The sequence below is a fragment of the Hetaerina americana genome, unplaced genomic scaffold, assembly GCF_022747635.1.
Source record: "Hetaerina americana unplaced genomic scaffold, ioHetAmer1.1.p SCAF_4, whole genome shotgun sequence".
Classification (NCBI taxonomy): domain Eukaryota; kingdom Metazoa; phylum Arthropoda; class Insecta; order Odonata; family Calopterygidae; genus Hetaerina; species Hetaerina americana.
The window spans coordinates 28532553-28556683 of NW_027286985.1; the positions used below are offsets into that span (position 1 = coordinate 28532553).

General features: G+C 39.7%; 1 protein-coding gene across 1 annotated transcript in view; it reads right to left on the reverse strand.

The window, feature by feature from the left end:
• Positions 1–24131, reverse strand: part of LOC139692070 (uncharacterized) — a 251703-nt gene that overhangs the window by 18604 nt on the left and 208968 nt on the right. The window lies entirely within an intron of this gene.

Below are 24131 nucleotides of genomic sequence, written 5' to 3' on the forward strand. Positions count from 1 at the left end.
TCGATAACTACGATTCTCGATACTCGTAATAAATGCATCCGAATGTGATGCTCCACTTTCGGCAGTGACGCCCGCGACGGAGCGTAGGTATCGCTCACCTTGTAGGATGAAGAACGAAGGTTCAGTGAAAGAATGTGTTATTATTGGCGAGGGTAAGAAAATGAAATGACGGGAGAAGAGGAATACCACTTGAACTTCATTATGCCACGTACCCCGATTTTGCGTCTCTATGGAGTAGTTTCAAGCAGCTGAACTGCCTAGATTGCGTGATTAGAATTGTGGTACTTTCAATTGTTTTTGCTCTCAGTTCGCGCATGTGACCCGAGCAAAAATTTGCAGGGGATATTCAATATGAAACCACATCGGAACGAAATGACGAGTAGACTTCCAAAACTCTCTTATCAGGAACTTTCTCGTTCATTATTTGCTATATTGGGTCCGTATCATCGTTTAGAATTTTTAATTTTCACGTAAGAATAGGCAAACTATGGATTGTAATGAACCGCCCTGGATTTAATCGAACAGTTTCCAAATATCGGTGTAAAATCCTCCTCGTCTGAAAAAAATGAAAACCTTCTCATTTTTAAATTATTTTCCGATGCGTCAAAATCTTACATATGGAAGTACATTGAATTAGAACATCATGTACCCTTGTTGACTCGGTATCTGCTATGATCACCTTGCAATCCCGTTGCGTCATATATGGCATTTATGTTTAAAAGCAACAGAAAAATCATTGCAAATAGGTATTGAAACTCGGCTGCTTTATTATTCGATTTGTTGTTGTCGTTGACGAAAATCATTGACTATTTCCTGTGATTAAAAGTATATCACCCAAGGTAAAAAAACAGATTTGGTTAAACAACATGTGGTTGGACATCCACTGCGATGGAACTTTTCCACGGAAATGGCGTCCATTGTTGTCATATTTATGCACACAAAAATGGCGATATTATCCCAATAAAAAGCTATGAGAAACGATGTTTGACTCAAGAATCTCCTTTTCGACCGAAATTTATGAGTCAAAAAGTTTTATGATAAACGTAAAGGTAACCTCAACCTCTTCAGCGTCTCTTTTTTCATTCTACCCATTAGTACTTACTGATCTTGCCTTGCTTTGCGTGTAGAATCTCTGAGGGATCCGTTCTCATTGCAATGAAAATCATTAATTTTAAGGGTGGACGTGATAAATCAGGTAGACTTGAATTGGTCTTAGTAAAATAACGTTTGCCAGTGATTCCCACAAGCACGACGTAAGTGGTTCCCGGAGAACCGCCGTAAATAAGACCAATACCGTAAAGATAAGTCCTCGTCACCCATGAGCGCCTAATCAAATCATATACATACGTCAGACTTCAGTGTGTGAGAGAAAAACTGGCTATGATTGCAGGCGGTCGTGCGCGAGGAGCAGGTATGAATCTTGCGCCTATTTTAAATGTTTACTTTGAGTTTAAGCAAATTTTCAGCGCACAAAAACGTATTTGACCAAGAGCAATTAATTCATTTTTCAATTTCCATAAATAATTTGGATTTGGGCTTTGTCGAAAGTGGACTATGGTCTAAATGGCGGAAGAATTTGACGTATGGTTTTCCCTGCGATTTTATTTTTGGGCAAAGGCAAAACTCCATAAATAAACAAGAGTGATGGACTGACAAGAGTGTAAGTTACGCTTGACCCTTGTGAAATATTGACTCAATTCGAGGAGGCACTCCGATCCCTTCCGAACGAACCTTCACGCATGAATGGTTTTAAGTGTAGGTACCGTTTAGCGTAGTAATGCGCATAAATTGAATTTCCGTTAGCTGTCTGAGGTAATCATTTCTTATCGCTGACCGCATACGTATTTATCCCTGGAGTGCAACGCATTTGTGCTTATTATTACTGTCATTTTCGACAACTTTGATGATTTTGTTAAAATGATCATATGACATTCTTGTTTGATATTTAATCGACATTATAAATATTTATTTGTGGGAATGTGTGGTTTAATGATTTCTATGGCGTAGCTTGTCATTGAGGCGGAGATGGGTGGAGCCAGGGAAAGCTTCCCTATTAATCTCATCTATGCAAGTTTTTCAACGCTGGTTTTCTTTTCTTAGGTTGTAATAGTTCTATCAAGAGTAAGTATTTATCTCGCCAGTTAACTTCCTTGTGCCACTTATGGTTTCCCAGAAAGATCTGGGGCGCGTTTCAAAGAGCTATTAAAGTCGATGTACAGGCACTGTAATTTGCACAATCGGAGACCACGATTGTAATATATTGTGCAGCACTTGCATACTTTACACAATATTCGAATTGGAAGTATGAGTTTACCTATTAAGTCTAATGCTGTTTCAGGGTACTTGCAAATCGAAGTTAAGCTTTGAATAACGGACCTCTGATAGGTACCTGAAAAATCATACTGCAGGAACGAAGCCATGGTGTCCCGAAACACCACCGAGATTTGAACGCTAGCAAATATAATTTAGAGATTTCTGTGCGTAATGCTTAGTGTGAATTGTATAAAGACAATTTTCCTTTTATTCCCCTAGCATGAAAAGTTTTCTGGGAAATTCAATGTTTCTATGGAAAATTCATTAGCCCTTCTAAATCTCAGAAATAAATGTCACTCGCAATACGTTCCAATATTAAAGTTGACGTCTTATATTAAAATGTAATTCTAGACTTGAAATTAGGTCGGAATAATTGCCAAAAACTCATATTTACTATCCTTATATTTTGTGCATATTTACCTTGTTATTTTAGTAAATTCAAGGGGTTGGATGACTCTTAAGGCTATTCGGCGTTTGTTGCCTTCATACATGTACCCATTTTGTTTCAGATGTGTCGAGGGGTTCATTTGGGATCAATATCTGAATGCATTCTCGTTGAATCTAATTTAATTAATTTTTATTTAAAATAGAAAGTATAAATTGTAAGAAGAGAAACTAGTAGTCAAGTGGGTGGAACGTTTGGATACTACTAGAGGGCCCAGGTTCGATTCCCCGGGATGCCTCTGGGCACACACAGCTTCGCCCAAGCTGTGTGATTTTATCGGGAAATAGATCTTCCTGGGAAACCATAGGCGGCGCAGGGAAAGGACCTGGTCCCCTACCCTGATGTGTTAATTCCACTGGGCTTTATCCTCACTGAACAAACCAAGTTTCGCGTTGATCACTGTAATTTCGTTGGTTTGTTTATAAGCTTACTTTATAAAGTTTCATCGAGCTTGAATTTTAATTGAATCGCCTTATTTTATGGCAACGTGGCATTTCGTTGAAATACATAAATTGACAGCGGGAATGAACAAGATCCGTTGTCACTATAACCTATTAGCGGATAAACTGCTGGTCCAATAGTGCACTATTGTGGAGTATTTTACTGCGTTGGAATTGACGAATTCACAATGCCATGGCAAAGCGTGTTGTCTGCAAGAATTGAGGAATTAATGGATTCTCAACTATTTGAGGATTCTTCTGAGTAGAGTAAATCTTGAGTAATTTGTGAGAGAATCGACGGGGGATCGGGATGGTGCGGTGGCTATCCCACTGGCTTCCCACCCCGAGGGCTCGGGTTCAAATCCCGGCGTTGTTGAATATTATTCAGAGGTATCTCGATCCCCACTTGAGGTGCTTCGTGGAGGGCACTTAGAGTGAGTACGCCGTCCGTCGGATGGGACGTTAAGCTTCGGACCCCATGGCGCCTTTCGTAAAGAGTAGGCTAATGCCGACGCCCGGTTTCTCTCCACCCTTCATCCTTTCCTGTCCATCCCCTATGGCGCAAATGACCTCAGCAGTCGGTCGCCTCCCCTAAATACTACTACTACGAGAATCGACGTAGCTCTTAATGTAGGAAGAACCTTTTGTGTCCTTCGGTACACTCGCATCAACTCTAATAGGAAATAAAATTGTGGCTCTTCTCAATAGAAATGGTGTTTTGGATTTTGAATTTTCACATAGACAGTGCATTCTTTTTTTTCTCTATAGTTACGATAAGTTGCGATTCGGTTAATTTTTTTAGTAATGCAAATAATTTGGCTACCAGGGTTTTTTCGTTATTCCCTTCATCAAATTCCGCCGTTGACTTCACCTGAGGAGGTTCGGAGAAGGGGTAGGAGAAAAAATTGCAAATCCCGAGCTCGTATTACACCTGAGTGCGCATCCTATTTCATCCCTTCCCATTTCGCAAACGTGCTCTTTTTGCGGGAGCCCATTTTTTCGGCATGGAGGATCATCTTTCGCCATCTTTTTTTTTCGCCCGCCTAAAATGAAAGATGGTTCGTGCTTCCCTGATGTCATAACCCTTCCTCAAAGACGTAGGTATACATCCCCCGGAAGTCGGGTGTCTGTTCGTTCCAAGGAAGCAGGAGATGGAGGCGGTAGCACGACACCAGAGCACGGGATGCGTCCAGGGAGACACCACACCTGCCGCGGCCTTCGTTCCTTGGGCTGGGCTTCCCAGCACAGCCCGGTCCGGTTCGTCTCTCTTTTGCTTTCCTCGCGTTCTCTCGTGATTATATGGCGTCAACGTGATAGGCGTATGCGCACCGTGTAAAAACTGCTGCGTTGGGGCCCGGTGATTTGACGATGGTGTAGCAGTGAGGGGGTTGGGGATTCGTCTCTTTTTGATTGATGGCCGTCGCCAGAAAAAAATAGGGCCAAGAACAAATTCGGGGGCTGAAAAAAATGAAAGACCTTTGCTAATCGGAGATTGATTGCGCACTTGAAAAGATTTCGGGGAAAATTTATTACTAAAATTCCTGGAATATGGCCGTTAAGTTTTTCTCTTTGACCAACTGAGCGGGATAAAATCGTGGAACCATATTTTATTTGCTTAAAAATTATGCCGATGAGCCATATGTCATTTAACAGGTACACGTAGGTATCAATTCCAAATTGTAAAAATCATTTGTTTTGATCACGCCAAGGGGAATGATTTTAATACTTTGGAATTGTTGTATTTTAATGCACAGCGTCAAATGACTCCGTCAAAGCTGCTGTTTGGGCATATCCCGCATTTCCTTAAAATTGTAAGTTGTTTGCATGATATTTTACAAGTACGATGGACCTTTTCTGATGAATTTCTTGACAACTGCGTGATGGAATGTCGAAAATGTTGGTGAAATCACGAATAGGTGCGACGTATGATTAGTACAATTATTTTTTCCAGTTCAGGGAAGGTTCGAACGGTCCATGAAGTTTTGTAGGATATGTAGATGAATATGAGTATGCACAATTTGCGGATTGCAACCGATAACGATGTTTATTAATTCCACGACTTAATTTTGTGAGATTGAGACTATATAATCCCTTCTTCCACCTTAACCTGATACATGGAAGACAAATATAATGACCAAATGAAAGAGGGTGTAATTTCTTACGAATTGATCTTCCAGAAGTTACAGGTCTCCTTCCCGAGATACCCGTAAATGAAAATGTCCTTCACCAATATCATCGTTTGATGTAGTCGTCCATATTTTATTATGTTATTGGAGAATTCGAAGGCAGGTGCATATTTAATAACCCATTATAGTCAAATAGTCCAAGGTTAAATATTTTTTCGTAAGAGTACTATTACCCTACATCCATTTATTTAATCGAAATTTCATACGCGTGGGTGAAAAATCTGATTTTTATGTTTACATACGAGCAGGCAACCTTCTGTTAGATATCGACCGTTGAATGGAGTTAAATTACTCATAAGCAAGCCCTCACTTCCATTGAAGCACTTGAAATGGCAGTTGGCAATATGACCTCCAATTAATGGCAACCTGTTGCACGAAACTGGTTGTCTGTGTGCGTGTGTATGTGCGCACGCGTCCACTCAATGTATATATGTATATATATGTATATCTGTGTGTGTGTACTTAAGAAAAGGGGGAAACAACCAGGCAATTTTACCTAGCGTGAAGAAAAGAATGAAGATCAACTTTAAAACTTACAAAGAAATTACGCAAATGTTAACAGGACACGGGTAGTTAAGATCATACCTCGAGAAAATAGGGAATAAAAAGGAGGGGACGTGTGAGTGCATGATGGTGGCAATGCACTGAGTCCTTTATTGTCCAATTTATGCCGAGGTAAGACGCGAACTGGAAGCTATCCTTGGATATTTTCATAACGTCCAACAAATTGTGAAATATCTACAGGAGGGACCGATAAGGAAAATATTGGAAAGATTTATCAATAAAAGATAAAGTAAGAACGGGGAGAGCGACGGAATGGCATGGCATGTAACTCATATTTCGAATTTTGTAAAAAATTAACGAAATTGTATTGGGGGTTTAAAAATAAGGTACCCCAAAAATTGTAATTGAAACAATAAATTGCCCGATTCTAATCGAGCGGGCCAAATTATTATTATTATTTTTTTATACTTTGTTCCCAACTGAGAAATGGAGCAGGAACAGGAAGGTTATAAGAGCGCATTTTCTGTAGAAATGAGAACGGGAATGGGAAACATTAGAAAAGGGGAAAACAGCCAGATAGTTCCTACCTAGCGTGAAGGAAAGAGTGAAGATAATCCTTAAAAGTTGCAAAGAAATTACGCAAATGTCAACAGGACACGGGTAGTTTAGATCATACCTCAAGAAAATAGGGAAAAAAAGGAGGGGACGTGTGAGTGCTTCGATGAGTGAGGGCTTATTTCTCACGCGATAGTTACGGATATACTCAGTTTCGGCAATGCAAAGATAGGGAAATATTGAACTTGATGTCTTGAAATAACCCATGCGAAGAACAAGCATACAAATGAAAACAAATGTGTGTAGAAGTTCGTCTTCAATGTGTAGGTATTCTTCACGCGATCCGATTGTCTCGCAGTATCGAAAAACCTCCGTCGCATCACCCAGGAAATGATCGATCGTTACATCCGCCGGGTAATAACTTATTCTGGAGTGGTAAACACTGGGAGGAAGTGCGTGCTCGGGAGGTAGCCCAACGGTGGGTGTCTTGGGTGTTTTTCTCTCACGCTTTGGGCGCTTCACAGCGTCTGTGTTCAGCGGTTGACGACGACGTCTTGGTCCCTTCGCACCGGTGACGCGAAGCGAATTTAATGCGAGGTGTTGTGTGCATAATTGCGTTGTTTGATATCAAATCGTTGAAAACGTGGAAAAAAATCCCCACTCGGGTGTTAACATCGTGGGTGGATTTTATTTTGAGGTACACGAACCTGAATTTTGACAGAACACTTTCAACCGTTTTGGAGGGAAAGGAAATAACAATTAACGTTTGTTGAAACAAGTCTTCTAATTTCACTTTCCTCTTCTTAATTTCATCTGCGAAGTGAAAAGTTAGTAATTTACTGCAGCAGTTTTTTTCTGATTGGCGTGAAATTTAGGCCATCTTTTGATGTAGTAAGTTTTTTTTTAAAGTCTAAGCAAAAAGTAGGCCGTCTGGACAACGAAAAACCACGAAGGCCAACATACCCAACATACCCAAACCCTGTACACTAGTAGTTCTTAAAACGCCCAAAATAATAGTCCACCAAATAACGCGCAAAGACCCTAAGGCTATCAACCTATGACAAAACCCTGTACTATGATACACTAACTCAGTCCCCCTGATCAAAATGCCTCACCTAGGAGCCCACCTGTTAAGGAATGCTGAAGAGGGCCAACAAAGGCAAGCCGAACGGCGCCTTAAACTATGAAGATGAGATGAGGTCGTGTGCTTGGGATTAACCTACTCTGGACCCTCGGATCTGGAGCAATGTCCTCGAATAAATGCCCGTGATGCCCTTAGAACCTTCTATCTCCTTTAGGAAGTGGATTACTTCATAAATAGATCGCGAAAGCCAAACGACAAACCTGGAAATTTGGAAGTGGTTATTGCTTAATATTGTTTTGACGATAGTGTTCAATAGCCCTTGGTGCGCATTTCAATTTGAATGAGCCGTCATTTCTGATAGCTAAGTTTTTCCAGCCTTCAGGAGGTAGAATATCAACGGCACTTGTGTTCACACGATTAACTGGACAAAGTTCAAACGTCCTTTCACAATTTACAAAAAAATTCAATAATGGTAGCTGAGGTAGTAGTAGAGGCTTTAGTAGCTTTTATCCATCGAATTCAGGTCAATCTTGATCCTCAGAGATTAGGCGAGTTGATTTTTGCCCAAAAAATAATAGGTTCCCAGATGGCTCGAAGGCATAAGGTGGTCCAACCTCTGTTGAATAGGGCGTTTCCCGGAAATTCTTCGGTTTTACGGGATCACTTGTTGATCTTACTGACGTAGGCGTGCTGAGCGTCGAATACCGGCGGGAGAATACTATACTTTTGAGGCGATTTTTGATGGCCGAGGACTTTTTTTTACCATTTACCTGAGCCTAAAAAAATCTTGTGTTTGCAGTTCCGGTGAGTGGCTCCATCGAGATAAAAGAATGTGATTTCGTGGGAGCACTTGTTACCTGGGTGTAAGCAAGGATCGGGCTCCCTCCCCCTTGCTCCTTGTGGTCACGTCTGTGCTTGATTAATCGTGATAGCCAGTATGTATTTTGTTTCTAATTGATTTGTTCGATCGACCGGTGGAAATATCATCGGATTTTCTCCCGTCGTAAATGCGTGATTTTGTGCGAATTCCCTCAAATGCCGACTTTGCAACATCTTTTTAAAGGTAAGTTATGTAATGGGCAGCAGTCAATTGGTGGTCTGGCGATTTCACGACTTGCTGTTTCTGCAGCCACGTAAGAACGGGCTCCATTTTGAAGTGAGGGGAGATTGAGAAGATGAAGGGAGGAGGGAAAGCGTGAATTGGGGCTTTAAAATGGTTTCTTCAAGGGCGAAGAAACTAAAACCGAATAGTTCTCCGAGAATCTATCTCTCAGTGATGTCCCTAAGCAATTTGAACGTTATTATTGTTCAGCAGTCAAACGGATGCCAAATTTATACCACTGGTTTTTAGCATTCGAATTTGAACTTTATATGGTTAAGGATGTGGTCAGGCAAAGAAGATCGGAAACTCTTAACTTACAATCATTCATATCCTCTCCTCTTCGTTCGTAAATTACTCCATCTCTAAACATACTAAGGCCATGTTTAATAATGTCTCATTAAACTAAAAGTTAAATGTAACCTCCGGTTTAAGCTAAAACCCAGTTTTATGACCTCTAGTTAGTTGAAAACCGACCGCTAAACTACTTAGTAACTGACTGACGGTGTTGCTACGGTTACTATGTTCACATTCACTAATGTGCAATCTTATTTGTTCATTAAAGTGGATTTAATCAGTAATCTTCAAATTAAGTTAAAATTCACGTTAACTGACGATTGGATTTAACGAGACCTATAAAAGCGGATCTAAGTTCACCAAATGTTTGTCCGCTAACGGTTTGTTTCAGCACTAATTTCTAGGGTAGATTGTTTGTGAGATAAATTGACCCAAGTTCATTCCATATCTCTCTGAAAAATAATTCAACCTTTTCAGATTCACCGAGTTCAGAATAGGAGTTTTTATCACCCGCGAATCATTATAATATCTTCTTTTCTAGCCACAGGAACTGTGTTTTCCCTAAAACCAATTGTTGTTCGTGAATTGAAAATTGAGATCGGATCTTAAAGTGTACCATAACCCCATTATTATTTTGTCTAATTGCACGGAGGCGCCAAACTAGGCATTGGAGAACTATGAACAGACAAAATTTGGCGCCAGGATTTCCCACTTTGCAGATTTCACTCAACAGAAAAGAAACGCGAATATTCGCGTCAGTAATTGTTCTTTGTAATTATAAAAAAAACATATTTTTAAATTTTGTTTATTTGAGGATTTTTTAATGTAAAAAATTAACATTATGGGACTAAAATGACTCACATCTCGAATCTTCTCGTTTGGCGTCAGAATATCCAAAATCCAAAAAAAGTATAGTTTCCGACTGCTTTTAGACAACTTCATTTAACAACTTTTCGACGGGGCCTCCCTGTACGTGAATATTAGAGTTCCATCAATATCGTCAGCGTAATTTTAATAGGATTTTAATGTGGTTCATCATTCTCAAGTGTCGATTGTGTAATTATCTATGGAATGCCAATGAGAGAGCCTTAGGTGGCGAATAAAGGAAATACTATGATTTTCCACGGCTTAGTTGGCGTTACATCGCTATTTCGTTACCTCCGATTGCGTGTCAGTCTCACTTAATTACTCCATAATCCAGCAATGGTGGGAGGTCAGTCGTAAGTGTTCGCAAATCCATTCCGAGAGTAATCACACGTCGAACCATTACCATGAAAGTATATATTTATATCGATCTCGACATGTCACGTTATGATCGACTGTGTGGAATGTGCAAACATTTCCTTTCTTTTCCTGGTACGGGTCGTAGGGTATAATTGATGTTGTGAACTTCAGAACATGGAAACTGGAAAACGTTTTACATCTCTCACCCTGTGGTCATGACGCCGTTTTACATTGTTCATGCTTGTACACTGTACGTAGTCGTCTGGAACATTTCCGTTTTGATCGGTCTCAAATAGTCGTTCTTTTTCATGGCTTCTACATGTTTTTAATACATCTCCCTCCCAACTAAATTAACCTACCGCTTGAATGCCGCCCTGGACCACCTTATCTTGCCTTCTCTTGGTATTTCGCATCATCGGCTGAAGCTGTTCGAAAAACACGCGTCCGTACCTCCCGCTATATTAGCGTCTCGAGAGTGAAAGAAAAAGTTACAGTTATGCTTTGATTGATGCTGTGTTATCGTGGCTCACACGGTCGATGCAACCCGTGTACTTAATCATCGCTCTCTCTCGTCTTCTTTCACGAAGCTATACTTTGTCTGGCGGTTTAAGCCCCCCTGCCGTCTGCGGAATGGAGTTTTTTTTATTCGAGGCCACCTATCTGGGGTGCGCTTTGGTATTCCTGTATTCGTGGACCCACGTCAGGTTTAAAATGGAATCCAGCATTCGAATTTGATTTATAGCGACTGATTTTATGCAGGCAAGATGGATAATAATCGATATTTCACGAAGAAGATCCAGTCGACCTCTTCTATGGCAATCCGACTAACTGTAATTCCAAGTCCTAATTGATTTTATTACGAATGATTTATACCTCAGGGAATTTTCCTAAAGTAGGGGGTGTAAGTCCCGCTGATGCTATTTACCCTATTCAGGACAGTGGCGGATATAGAAGGGCGCGGGACAGAGGAGCCATGGCTTCCCTCGCCTGAATTAGATACTTTCCATGGAATGATATTTCTTTTATTCAGTTCCAGTATGTTTTGATTGCCAAGTGCCCCGAGTGCGAAATTAATACAAAGGCAACCAAACTGTTTTATTTAAATTTTTTCCGACTTCAGTCTTTTCCCCCTACACTCCGATAGTTGTCCCTGGATCTGCCGGGTGATTTTTAGCATCGAACTGTGGCAGTTGGATTCGCAGGGAGGATAAAAATCAAGTCGTCAGCATTCTCTTTGTCTCAAAAAGTGCTCTCAGGCTTTCAACTAATCAGGGTAATATTCGATGTGTGCCCTTACACTTGAGGATTTTTTCAGCATTTGAATAGGGAAAAGGGACTGGAATGTTGCCGACAAAAGACGTTGGAAGCCTGAACACCACCTGTCGCTCCGTCGATCGGATTCTAATCCGATGAATGCGATTTCACTTTCTTATCCGACCAAAATTGGAGGTCCGACATTTTACGTTTTGATAGAGAAATTCTTTTGGGGAAAGGGATTTGAATCCAGGAATTAATTTAAACTGATTTTTTTAGAGTTGAATTTTTTATGCGTGCTCCCAAACTATTGAAACTATTTGACATGGTCATCGCAGCTTCTATCTGAGATGAACATCTAACATCATAAAAATATTAAAATTCCACGTGTTTACCAATTTTATGGTGGTATTTCACCAAATTGAATGAAAGTCATTAAGATTCTCGAACGTACCTTTGAATTATGACTTTATAGATGCTAAAACCCACGAACTGGGTGTCAATTAATGACCACTGAGTTATGATCTTGTTATGTGATTTGCATATATGGAAGTATATCTTAGTTATTCTCACCGAATTACTGATAATGTATGATAAAGTACTTAATTTCTTAAACGAGTGCAGTCTTAAGGCAAATTGTAGCCCACCATTTTAAAACTAGAATGAAATATAAAATTACATTAGTTGGTAATAAATACCTTTCCCACCTTTCTTTGGCTCATTGAGAGCGGATGTTCTCATCCTTATTATTGTACGTACGCCAACGATCGCCACATTAAACATTTTTATAAGGGGCTATTGAACAGGTCATAAATGAAGAGATTAATAATTTTCACGGGGAGTTTTTGATTCATTAATTCAGATAATGAAGAAGATTTGTAAATTTGCTCTCCAGATCTGTTGATATACCCTTAATTATCGTTACACGCTATGGAAAATAATATCAGTAGAGATGATTCTATATTGATGCTGAATAATTATAATTTTTGTTCTTAAATGTATCCCTTCAACTTCGAGTATTTTAACTGTCCAACCTTTTAATATTTAAAAGGATTTATAAAAGGAGTAATTATGTTTCTCCCGATTTTGTCATGTAACTTCCCTATTTCCCAAGCACCCTTGCTGCTTTGTTCTGTTTGTTTTTCATGTATATTTTGTCTGCTCTTGAGTAGATTCTTCGGAAGTCTGAATGGTCACCTACCATCCTTAATCCTCAACATATTTAAAAATCGCAATTCAAATGCATCTTACACAAAAAGCTCCTTTGGATAAAAAAAGAGGAATCTCGTGATGTCTAAAATAGTCTAAAGTTAATCAAACCATGTTTGTGTTTATAGTAACGGTGGCTTTTTCTTATTATTGTTAATACATTTTTACAATACTTTATAACTTTATTAAATCGAAATAATTTTATCTTCAATAAATATTCACATTTCACACAAATTCCAGGCATAAAAATTTGCTATAAGTAATCAATATCATATCGATGTAATATATCGTTACACGCTATGGAAAATAATATCAGTAGAGATGATTCTATATTGATGCTGAATAATTATAATTTTTGTTCTTAAATGTATCCCTTCAACTTCGAGTATTTTAACTGTCCAACCTTTTAATATTTAAAAGGATTTATAAAAACACTTCCGCTATTTTGTCTCTAATTGAATCCCCAATTCATCTACATGCTCAGTGGCATTAAAATTGAATTCAGGGCTGAAAAACATGGGCATTGTAAATATTCTATTTTTCCAGTGGCCGATGTTACGAATTTCTAAATTTTGTCCAGATTTTTTTTTGATTTCAATTCATTGTGAGGCGAAACGACCGAAATGTCATCGAAAACTAACAGCGACTGCTGCTCTGCTCTACATCTAGATTCATCGGTGTGGTGCCCTAAAAACTACAGCTCAGATGTGTGCCAGGGGTTGATTAACCAGTCGTGTATTATCAAAAATAATTTTTCGTAGTTTTTAGTTACAATACATAAATATGTAAATTAATTCAAGTAATGCAGATGGTGATAACTGCAGGCTCATGCCTTATGGTGTCTAAATGTGAAATGCTTCTATATGCTAAATGGACGAGCTGCTAGAGACCAGAAGGACAATTAACTAAGGTTGAAACGGAATGATGACAACACAAGGCTACCAACAACGGCAATTCAGGCTACTTTTAATTAAAAATATTCTTTGTCTCCTTGGAGCAGTCGCTTAGTTATTCTGATAACTCCACCATTCGCGCGCAAAATGGCATCTTACTCTACGCTTTATCTTTCTAATCTTACTGTCATGATCTCCTACCGAGGTACGATGGGGCTAATAATGCTTTTTCAACATCATCGCTAAAGAGACCTGATACCAATTTATGCAAGGCATTTAATATGTAATTTAACCTTCACTCCACGAGTGATGGGAGTTCTATTGGGTTAACTATTCTTTTCCACAGCAAAAAAGCAACCGTAACATTGAAGATGAAGGACTTGATGGTGATTGATGCTTCAATATCTTGATGGGATCCTTGTTTCCATTCTTGATCTTCAGAAGCTCCATGGAAAATATCTGATTTGCCTAATTTTGTTGATTCGTAAACTCTATATCTCTTCTTCTTCTTCTCCTCCTAAAAATAATGTAGCCGGTCAAGAAATTTGACTCGATCGATTGTAACTTGATATCAAAATTCCAAAGGTCTCGGGGGTGAAAATTTTGCCTTCTGGGATTGATGGTTCTTGATTATGCCGAATCTCATAAATATCTGAAATGGCATATCCTGACTGAGTGCAATTGAATTCTGAAACTTTTACGAAAACTGGACGTATTACGCAAAACCCTGCGAGTGGAACTTACAACTTTATTTTTGTAAAAATAACCATTCTGGTAGTAAATACCTTGTTAATATTATTTCTCATTATTTAAAATATTAATATGCTTCTCTTACATGCCCGCCTCCACGACCTCTTGGAATATTTAACGAATTCGATTTATGGGGAAATCGAACAGCATTTGGGAGCGTATAAGTATTTGATACATGAATCTGATTGAAATGGAGATTTTTGTTTTAAGATTGCAAACGTGTCCATGATCTATTTAGTCACCTTTAGAGGCACCGAAGGTTACTGGTGTCATTAAAAGCAATAACTTAAAAAAAACATTTAATATGTCATCATAAGAAGTGATTAAAAATATTTTTTCAGCTCACCTTGAGCAACGAATGTTATCATCTTGACTTTTCTAGGGAAACCATATACTTTGAAGCCTAATCTTGTAGTATGAAGTACTTCATATTTATTTTCTAACCGCTTATCAGCGTGTCGCCTGTTGCATCTGGGATTTGGATAATTCGTTGCTGCGCGATTATCAGCAGCGAAAATACCATACCGTTTTGTGTGAAAAAGATAGGCTAGAAAAAGCAGGCTAGCACACCTCATGCTATTGGAAACTGTTTTTATTCGTGGTTGAACGATCTTATCCAAGTATACGACTTGTTGGTTGTTCGAAACACATCATTGGCCAAGTACATGTAATCTTAAATGAAATACACATTGGGAAGGGCTCATGGTCTATTTGATTATTGTAATAACTATGAAAACCATGATGAAACTATCAACTGTGAAAACCATAAGCCCTATGAACTTTCCTTTTATCCCTTTCTACATTGGGTACAGTTATGACAACGAGAATAATGAAATTTGATACACCAGTATCCGGAAATAACTTGGTATGCGTCTTGCTCGGGAATTACATATTTGATTCAGCATGGCAGGCGTGTGCTAATGGGCAGAGGATAGCATTTGTGGGTAATCGGACGTGTGTACCCGGCTTCTCATAAGTCATAACGACCCTTTCAGAGATAATTTTTAATGGCTCAAGTCTATTTCCGTGACCGTGCTCGATTTAGTGAAGCAAGTTCCATGAGGCACTGTGATTGTGCTACGTGCGTGTGTGCTTGTGTGTGTGTGTGTGAGAGAGAGAGAGATCGATTGTGAAAATGGGAGTGCCTGGACTGGGTCCATTGTACGGCTCGCTTCTCCTTTTGGGTGTGCCCGAGCCCTTCCCTTTTTTTACCTCTTCGCTGCGCAAAGAATGAGCATGAGTGACGCAGAATGGTTCTGGTCCCCTCTTTGCGTGTTTGCTGGGGTACTTTTGTTACTTTCTCCGCTTACTTTGTGCGTAGGGAAAAACACCATGGAACCTTTTTTTTTTGCAAATCGAGATTTCAAACGATACGCGTTTGACTCTGGTCTAGACGAGTATTCGTATTGTTCGAAATCACGGAGGTGTCTGCATGAACGTGGTTTTTTTATGGAAGCACCGTCACAAATTTGCAAGTTATAGACTGGCTACTTATTATTTTTAACAAGAAACGATTCTGGACAACATCCTGATTTGATTTGTTACCGCACGCAGGTGGTGGTATTTTCAAAGAGGGAGAATTTCAATTGCTCATGCGTCAGTGCTAAAAATTACAATTCCATTGTTAAACTTAGTTCTCTTGGAGAAAAATGATACGTATGAATATTTTTATTTCGGTGTTAATGGACAAGTGGGGCTTGAGGGGATTTGGCTATTTGTTCATCGGCAACAATATACAAGATGTCTCAAAGCAGAGCATTTAGTAAGGCAGCCTTGACACAATGTATGGTTTTTCATTGTTTACCTGGAAGAAGTGCTGGGCGTAGTAAGGAAAGAAGAGGTCTTTCGGAAGAAATTTGGAGACGAATTATCTAACATTCTCTGGTCGATGCCGGAGAATGTTAGATAAGCGTGATGAAAGAAGAAAAAGGTAATACATTTTGAAAAGCATTGGGTAGAAAATATTCTAAGCAGGATAATAGTTGATTTTAATGCGGAGGTTAAGAGTCCTTGGTCACGTGCTACCTTGGAAATTTGGCTTCATTCAGTTCATAGGTTTTTATTGCCTTCTTGGTTGGTAGGTTTTTGATGGACCTAGGAACTAATTAATAATAATTGTGTGATTGTTAGGTGGAATACGACCAAGTTATGATGCTGATCTAGTGTTAGCTCAATTGCGTCACATCTCGCGACGCTGCCATGGCTATGGTTGCTGTGACCCACGCTTTCTTCTCATTGGAGCGTTGGAGTAAGCAATAAACAGTGACACCCTCCTTCGCAGTCTCATGTTCCAGCATCATAAGACTATCTTGAGAAGCTTCTGCGGTTTTTGTGACGTTACAGGAAGGAATCCTCTTTCGCCTCCCCATCTAAAAGCTTCGAAATAAGGTCTTAAAGAGTACCTCTCTCGCACATCTTAACGCTTTGAATGAAAAGCAAACGGTATGCTGAGCAATTCAGCAACTGTGCAATGGAATCAGAAAAGCATTCAGCCCTTGTAATGACGGCATTTTAATTTGGAAAAAGATTATTTGTGGCGCTTGATTTTACTGCAATCTGATGTGCCGAACAATGAAAGAAAATCAATTAAATTTCTAAAATTTTGGTGTAAAAAGTTCACTTGATCATTATTTTTCGTATTTTATTTCGATTAACATGAATGATAAAGATGTGAATTGGCGTGGGATCAGGTTTTTTCTTTAGATTTGTTTACTTGTCCATGGGGTTGTTTTGTTATAGTTATATAACTGGACTTGCGTGGATTATTGCATTAGGCACTGGTCACAAAGACAATTTCATGGTCTTCTTCTTACTCATTTTTAAAAAGGAGGGGGCGTGATCAGTCGTTTTACATTTGAGAAAACGGTGCGCATTGTGTCATGGCTGTGACTGAATTGTATAAGAGAAACATTCATAGAACAGAGTGCTGACGGCATGGTTTACCTAAAAACTGCGAAATTACTGGGGAAACATTTTTGTGCATAGTAATCATTTCATTTAGTTTTAGCAAAACAAACCTGCCTCACTGAAAGAAAATTTTGATGGCTTTCAGACTAGTGATAGCGTGCCCATGTACGACAGGCTTTTCTGATTCGTACTGATTGCCCTAATTTCACGAAATTTCTTCACTCGACCTTTACCGTGTAGCTTTATTGCATGTTTTCCTTGAGCCCCTTGCATATTTCTATGTAGTAATGCTTCTCATTTAAGTTTGATCTTAAAGAATTCATAGTTTTCACCTGACCTTGTGAATAATTCAAGAATTCTTGATGATATCCCTATCAAAATGTCCGTAGGTTTTGCATTGTTTGTCATGGGCGTTATATCACCGGATTATGGTATTCCCTTTTGTATAATTATTGCAGTGGGAGCATGGTCACTTGATGTCCGATTGATATAGGATTTTATTGTCTGACCATTTGCATTAGAAAGGTTTGCGCCAGACGGTAGCGACCTTGTGCTAAACTCCGATCTTTTATTTCTCCCCTTTTTGCTGTGGGATTGTACTTACGCCTCGCTCCATCTTATTTCATCGTTGTCCTCGCCTCATTACCTCCATCGTGTTTGTTTTTTCTGAACCTAATTTCGTTGTTTTCTATAAGTCTTACGATAAAGATGCAATTTTAATGATTAGATAGTGACCAATTAGAAACTTCAAGTAAGCAGGTAAAGAGGTTAGGTTGTTGGAAGAAATTCGAGTAGGACCGGTGAAGTGGTTGAATGCGTTTAAATTTTCGATGCAGGGGGAGAAAAAGTATTCGCATGCATTTTGTTCGGCATGTACAGCGGTAGAAAATAAGGGGAACTGAAACTATGATGTATTTTTATGCAGTCTGTTAGGGTATTTTGTGAATAATTAAGTAGGGCTAATGAATGTATTAGTGCTTGCTTGGCAAGAGAACCGCGAAATTGTGTAACACGTATTTTTTCTGGGTTCAGTAAAAACCAACCCCTGATGAGTATACTATGTAGACTTCTAAACCCAACCACACCAGAATTAGTTTTGATAGGTAAAGGTAGAGCTCATCCCGAATTAAGACGTGTGAATTCATTTGTGGTAGAAGAGATCAGTTCCTTTCCCTACAAATCGATTGCCCACGAAGTTCTAGGAATCAGGAAATCTCACCGCTTGGATTTTCGATGGGGTTATGGTTCAAAGAGGTTTGAAACCTTGACTCTCCGGTCGGTGGCCGAGCGCTCTGCCCACGACGCTATCCATCCGGGCCGCAGAGATTACTAATAACAATAAATTTTAAATAATGACGGCGAACTGACCTGATCTTCACCTTGCGGATTCATATGATAATAAAGCTGTGGCATCTCTTTCACCCTCTCTCTCCTTTTCATTTCCGAGCGTCCCTCCCCGCTCTCTCCGACAAAACACCTTCGACGAGCGAGCACCTCTCCGCCCCCGTCTCCATCCTTGTATTCCTTTTTCTCTCTCGGACCCAGTCGCGGAATCCTTTGCAGCGGCGCCGCGGCGATCGGCGCGAACCAGGCGCGGATGGACTCCTCTCGCAGAAATGACACGTCCCTTTTCTTTTTTTTCCCAATCCTCTCCCTCTTCCTCCGCCCCGCGAACCCCTCAGCCCATTCGACCGCCGGTGGGAATTCTCACTTCTTGTCTTCCTCCGGGAATGGTGGGAGGATTCGAACTCGGGAGTAATCTGAGAACGCCCACTTTGCTTTTTGCTCCTCGAGGCGGTTTAAGTAATTTATCGGCGGAGGAGATTGTGGAGTCTCCGCGTTACGATTGGACTTCTTTTCCTCGAGTGACTACATACATACGTACATACCTCCTCACTACACTCTCCTCCTCCGTCACGGGCGTGTGTTTTTAAGATCGTGTCGCAATCCATCGGCGGGTGGAAGGCGGAGGAGGGGGGGGCCGCGGTGGCACTCGGAAGCGGACCGGAGGAGATCGGATTGGATTGATGCGGTTGGTTACCGTAAAGGCTTCCCACGCCCGGGTGCCGGGATTGATTCCCGGAAGGTGACTGAATTTTTCAATGGCACTTCGATCCCTCGTTGAGTGTTTCGTGCAGACCGTTCGTTGGATGCCGCGATATAATTACGCAATTAAGAGACTCGGGGCTTCGGAAATACAAGTAATTGGGTGAATATTATAATGATATAGTTGTGGAGAGGTATTATTTCTCGTTGGCTAAATCTTTATAATGCCTTAAACATTGATTGCCTTAATCCATTGCAGAAAGATTTAAAGTATGAATTAGAGAAACTGCACAAGAAAGCCGACACGCTAGTGAATATTGTCCTGAGCGAAAGGAAAGCGTCACTCGACACTTGCAAACCTATCTTTCCCTCAAGATAAAAGATAATTGTTATCACTTCACTTCCACAAAATTGCAGCGGCTGCTCCAAATGCTGAATGTGATTTCGTACTTGAAATTATTTCCTTAGATTACATTGTGGTTAAAACGATTACTTATCCGTAATAAAATAAATGTTGGCGCCAAAGCCGAGTAAAATTTCATATGAGGTGATTAAGGACGATGAGACTAGGATGGTGGTGAATTTAATTATTGGAGAATCTAGGAACAGAGTCTGAAGAGGTAAATTGAAATACGACTTAAACTACAGCGAAAAGCAAACCTTGAGTTGAATGGTAAGATCGAGGGTATAACTCTATCATCAAATTGCATTTGTCGACGTGAGCTAAATGAGAATTAATGGGGAAATTGATTGCCAAGAAAATGATTGTTTATAAGGAATCCTTTTCCTCAGGGATTTCCTCAGATTAGTTATCATAACTATAAATAAGTTATGACCATTCAAACCTTTCGATAATAAAATGGCACCTATTGTTCTTTAAATTTTATGGTTAAATAGCGACTTCTCATTATGGCTTTTGAAGCAACTCCCCCTGCCATTCGCCCCAGTGATGGCTTTCAGGATAATACAGACGTAAAAGTATTTGTTTAAGAATAGGGTGATACTGATGCCGGGGTTTCCGCCATCCCTTCCCCTCTCCATAATTGTCATCATGCCCTTGCCCGATTCTTGTCAGTTCTGCTTTCCCTCCGCCGCTATTAATGTACCCTCAAAGTGGCCGCCACAAGAAATAATGTACGCTCTGGGTCTCACAGTTGTTCATTTTGATTTAAATCTCATTATCGCAGTAATATTTACGTATATCGTGTGGTTTATAATTCTGATTACAAAATTTGCGGAGGATTAATAGATCTATGAATGGGCATTACCATTTTGCTGGTATTAAAAGTTGTGTTTATAAGTGCTTGAATGCAGAGCGTGGAGACAAAACGAGTCATATCACATGACCCTTAAGGAATAGTGGCCTTAGTGCAAACTGCAAAGTTTCAATGAGCATTGAATATTTTACTTCTATTTCAGGTGGCGTTTATTGATTGCACATACTTCCAAAATATTTAAAATTTTTATCTTCATTTATTTTTTAACACGGCATTATTAAAAGGATGAAAAATATTCCAAATATCCCAGGAATTTCACTCTCTTTTGATTCCGAGCTTTAATTACCCATTTGGACATTTTATGTCCAGGAATTAAATCATAAGAATGGATTACTCAGGTTTTGTACTATAATACCATTCGGAAGGTAGACATCGAATTTTAAAATATTTCCACGCATTATTATTATATTCGGATGGAGATAACGTGAACTTTTATAGAGGCTTCCCCTGTAAGAATTCAAATGTGGAGAAACCATGTGGTTCTCTTGATGAACATTTCATGTATAAGTTTTGTATGGACCATCGGAAAAGTAGACCAGAAGCTTTCGAAATCTGTTGCTGGAGGAGAATGCTTAAGACCAAATGGACGGATAAAATAAGAAATGAAGAAGTATACAGAAGAATAGACGAAGAACGGACCTAATGGAACACCATAGAGAAAAGAAGAACCAGATGGATTGGTCATAATCTGAGGTACAATTGATTCGTTAAGAATATCATTGAAAGAAAAATAGAGGGAAAAGTCCCAAGAGGAAAGCCAAGGGATGGGGCAAATAAAGTAGAAAGTAAATCGCAAAAAATACCAGGGAGTAAGCCAATTAGCATCAGATATGGTAGGATGGAGGGCTGCAGTCAACCAATCTTAGGGTTGAACGACCAATGATGAAGTTTGATTTTTTATAATTTATCATTATTTGTTAGTCTACCGTCCTCTTAAGGTAGGTTTCAAACGGGCACAGACTGAAAACCGCTACGTTTCTTAGCCTACCTTAAATTAAGACAACCTGAAACCTGACCCTTCAATGGACTTTTCTTTAATTCCACAGACATTCTCCCTCCCCCAACGCGCTTTTGATAAATGTAAGCAATTTTAATCTGTAGTAGAATTGCTATTCTCCCAAACTGGCGCTCCACTTTGACTGGTTTTGCACGTTTAAGAATGCCTGCGGGCGCTGAGGTAATTAAAAGAATTGTGCCCGATACAGTAATACAGAAATATTTTCCAATGCAAATGAATGTTGTGTGAGAAATGAAAATGAATTCGGACTCTCGTGCATAGGATTTACCTGTATGTATTCAGTAAACTCATCTTTATCATTGGTTTGGTGAAACAGGACGAATTTTGATTTGCTTTTATAATAATTTTCATATTTTTCCCGTTACGTTGCCCACATTCGCGTAGATGATTATTATCATTCTCAAGAGCTGTTGACAAATTGGGGAGATAAAAGAAGGATAACGAAAGCATGAATTCTGAGGCTTTCACTCCGTCTCATGAAGTATTATCGGCAACATTGTCAGGAAAGTTTATTGCGCTATGTACTTGAGCCTAGGTGCGAAACGAAACTGAACGTGAAATGTTAAAACCAAGCTGGAGAATTCCATAGCGCCATAGCTGAGTGCTTCTGGACTGTGGGACACGGAGGGCTGCGGGTAATTGCGCAAGGAAACCTAGATATTTTAGGTGATTCAGCTAGCTGTTTTTATTTAATGCGTTGTTTTTTCTTTGGTTTCAGCGATAGAAATGGATGATAGAGAACTATGCTACTCACTCAGCGCAGCCGTCGTGCGTTTCAATGTCACGCCTCTTACTCACCGCGTTCACGACAGCTACTTAAAAGGTCGGTTTCGGAGCCCCAAAGAATTTATCTTATTCTCAATCGACCCGAATATCCGCCAGTACCATTCGAAATGTCAATGGACTATTCCCGAGCACCGAATACGCACTCAAAAGGCATCGCCAATCCACTTCCTCCAAAGCGAGCAGTATCGCATCCATCAAAACTCGCACGCTAATTTTTTAAAAGGCAGCTTTCTAATTCTCCAGTAGATATTATTGAGTGAGGGTCCGGGAAAAAGTAAGCCTCACATCATTATTGCGTAGTGTTGATTGATAACGCTTCGGTAATACCATGCAACCACGACCGGTCCTCAATCATTGTCGATGATGTCCATCCAGTGAAAAAAAAACTCACCGTTTTATCTCTGGATGGTATTGTGAAGTCTTCATCTCTTATTATTATTGGCCCACGACGTTCGGGGAATGTTCGTTCTTAAATTATTTGCCCCTTGTGGCAATCTATGCCCGACTCCACATGAAATATAATGGCGATATTGAATGATCAATGTAAGTTATCGCCGCGTTTATCTGGCGATTGGCTCTTTTGTTTTTGAGTTAAGAAAGACGAGTCTGTCGCTCCCTTCACAGTTGTCCTGCGAGAGTCATATCGATTTGCTCCTTTGGAAACCTTATATGGTTTCACTAATGCTTGTGGTCATCTGCAAAAAGTACCGAGGAAATGAGAGGAAAACAGTAATTTTGACGATCAAACTGAAAACACAGCCATTTTCTTGATCGCTATTGGAGAGGATATTTGAAAGCACATTTCTATTCCCAAGACTATAATCTTCGTGAACCTTGACACATGAACTCTCGGAAGTGAGTTGCCAAACATTCCTTGACCCGAAGGTAGATTTGAAAGTTGGGAGTATACAGCTCACCTACAACCCAAGTAGTATCTTAGACATGATGGGGTGGGGGGTTTCTCTCGCTCAACCCCCCCCCCCCTGCGGTTTCGCGGAAAGATCTGGTGCCCAGAAAATCTCACAGCTTGGGTCCAAAGGAGTAGTCTCATCAAAGTCCAGAATCATCAATCGGATGGAAACCCGGGACCATTAAGGTCTTTGGCATAACGATCTGTCTACAGGGCTACTATGTGTGGCTTTTTTGTGAGCCCTTAGAAATAGAAATTTTTTCAAACTTATCATCATAATGTAGAGTCTACCCCATTAATGGTTACGGCATAGTTGATTTTATTTACCCTAATCATTTTACGTGCGTTGGCAAAATTTAAATATTTGTTACTAATTCTTAATGCCTTAAGAGTTACCCTCTCATGAGCTAAAGCAAGTTTATTTGTGGATGAAATCGTGAATACGGCATAGAAAACCTAAAGTAAGAGTAGGATCAAACGATTTTTATGAATACTGGATTTATTCTGGTTACCAGTTCCCTCATTACATCATACAGGTACGATTTAGTGTTGAGGAAGTGTACGTGGGGTTGATAATCGAGGTTAGTAGATTTTTTTTTACTTTTCCCCCCGTGAATATAAACCTGAAGTTTTCGTTTCAGATGATCGGCTTTTCCATGTCCTTTCGTCCATTGATAATTTCGATTTGACATTGATGCCTAATACTTATCGGTCGGAACTTGGAATAGAGCTTTTGAGTGAAACATTTCGTTTTCATTATGAATACCAAGAATTGCCGCGAATTCACGTCTGACTCTGTTGAATGAATTTTTGTTATTTGGGGATGAAAAAATCCCTCGTTGGCTTAATTAGGACTGTGAGCAATGGAAAAAAAGGAGTAGGAATCTTCCGGTGAATTACATAAAACTGTAATACGAAGGAGCAAATCTACGGA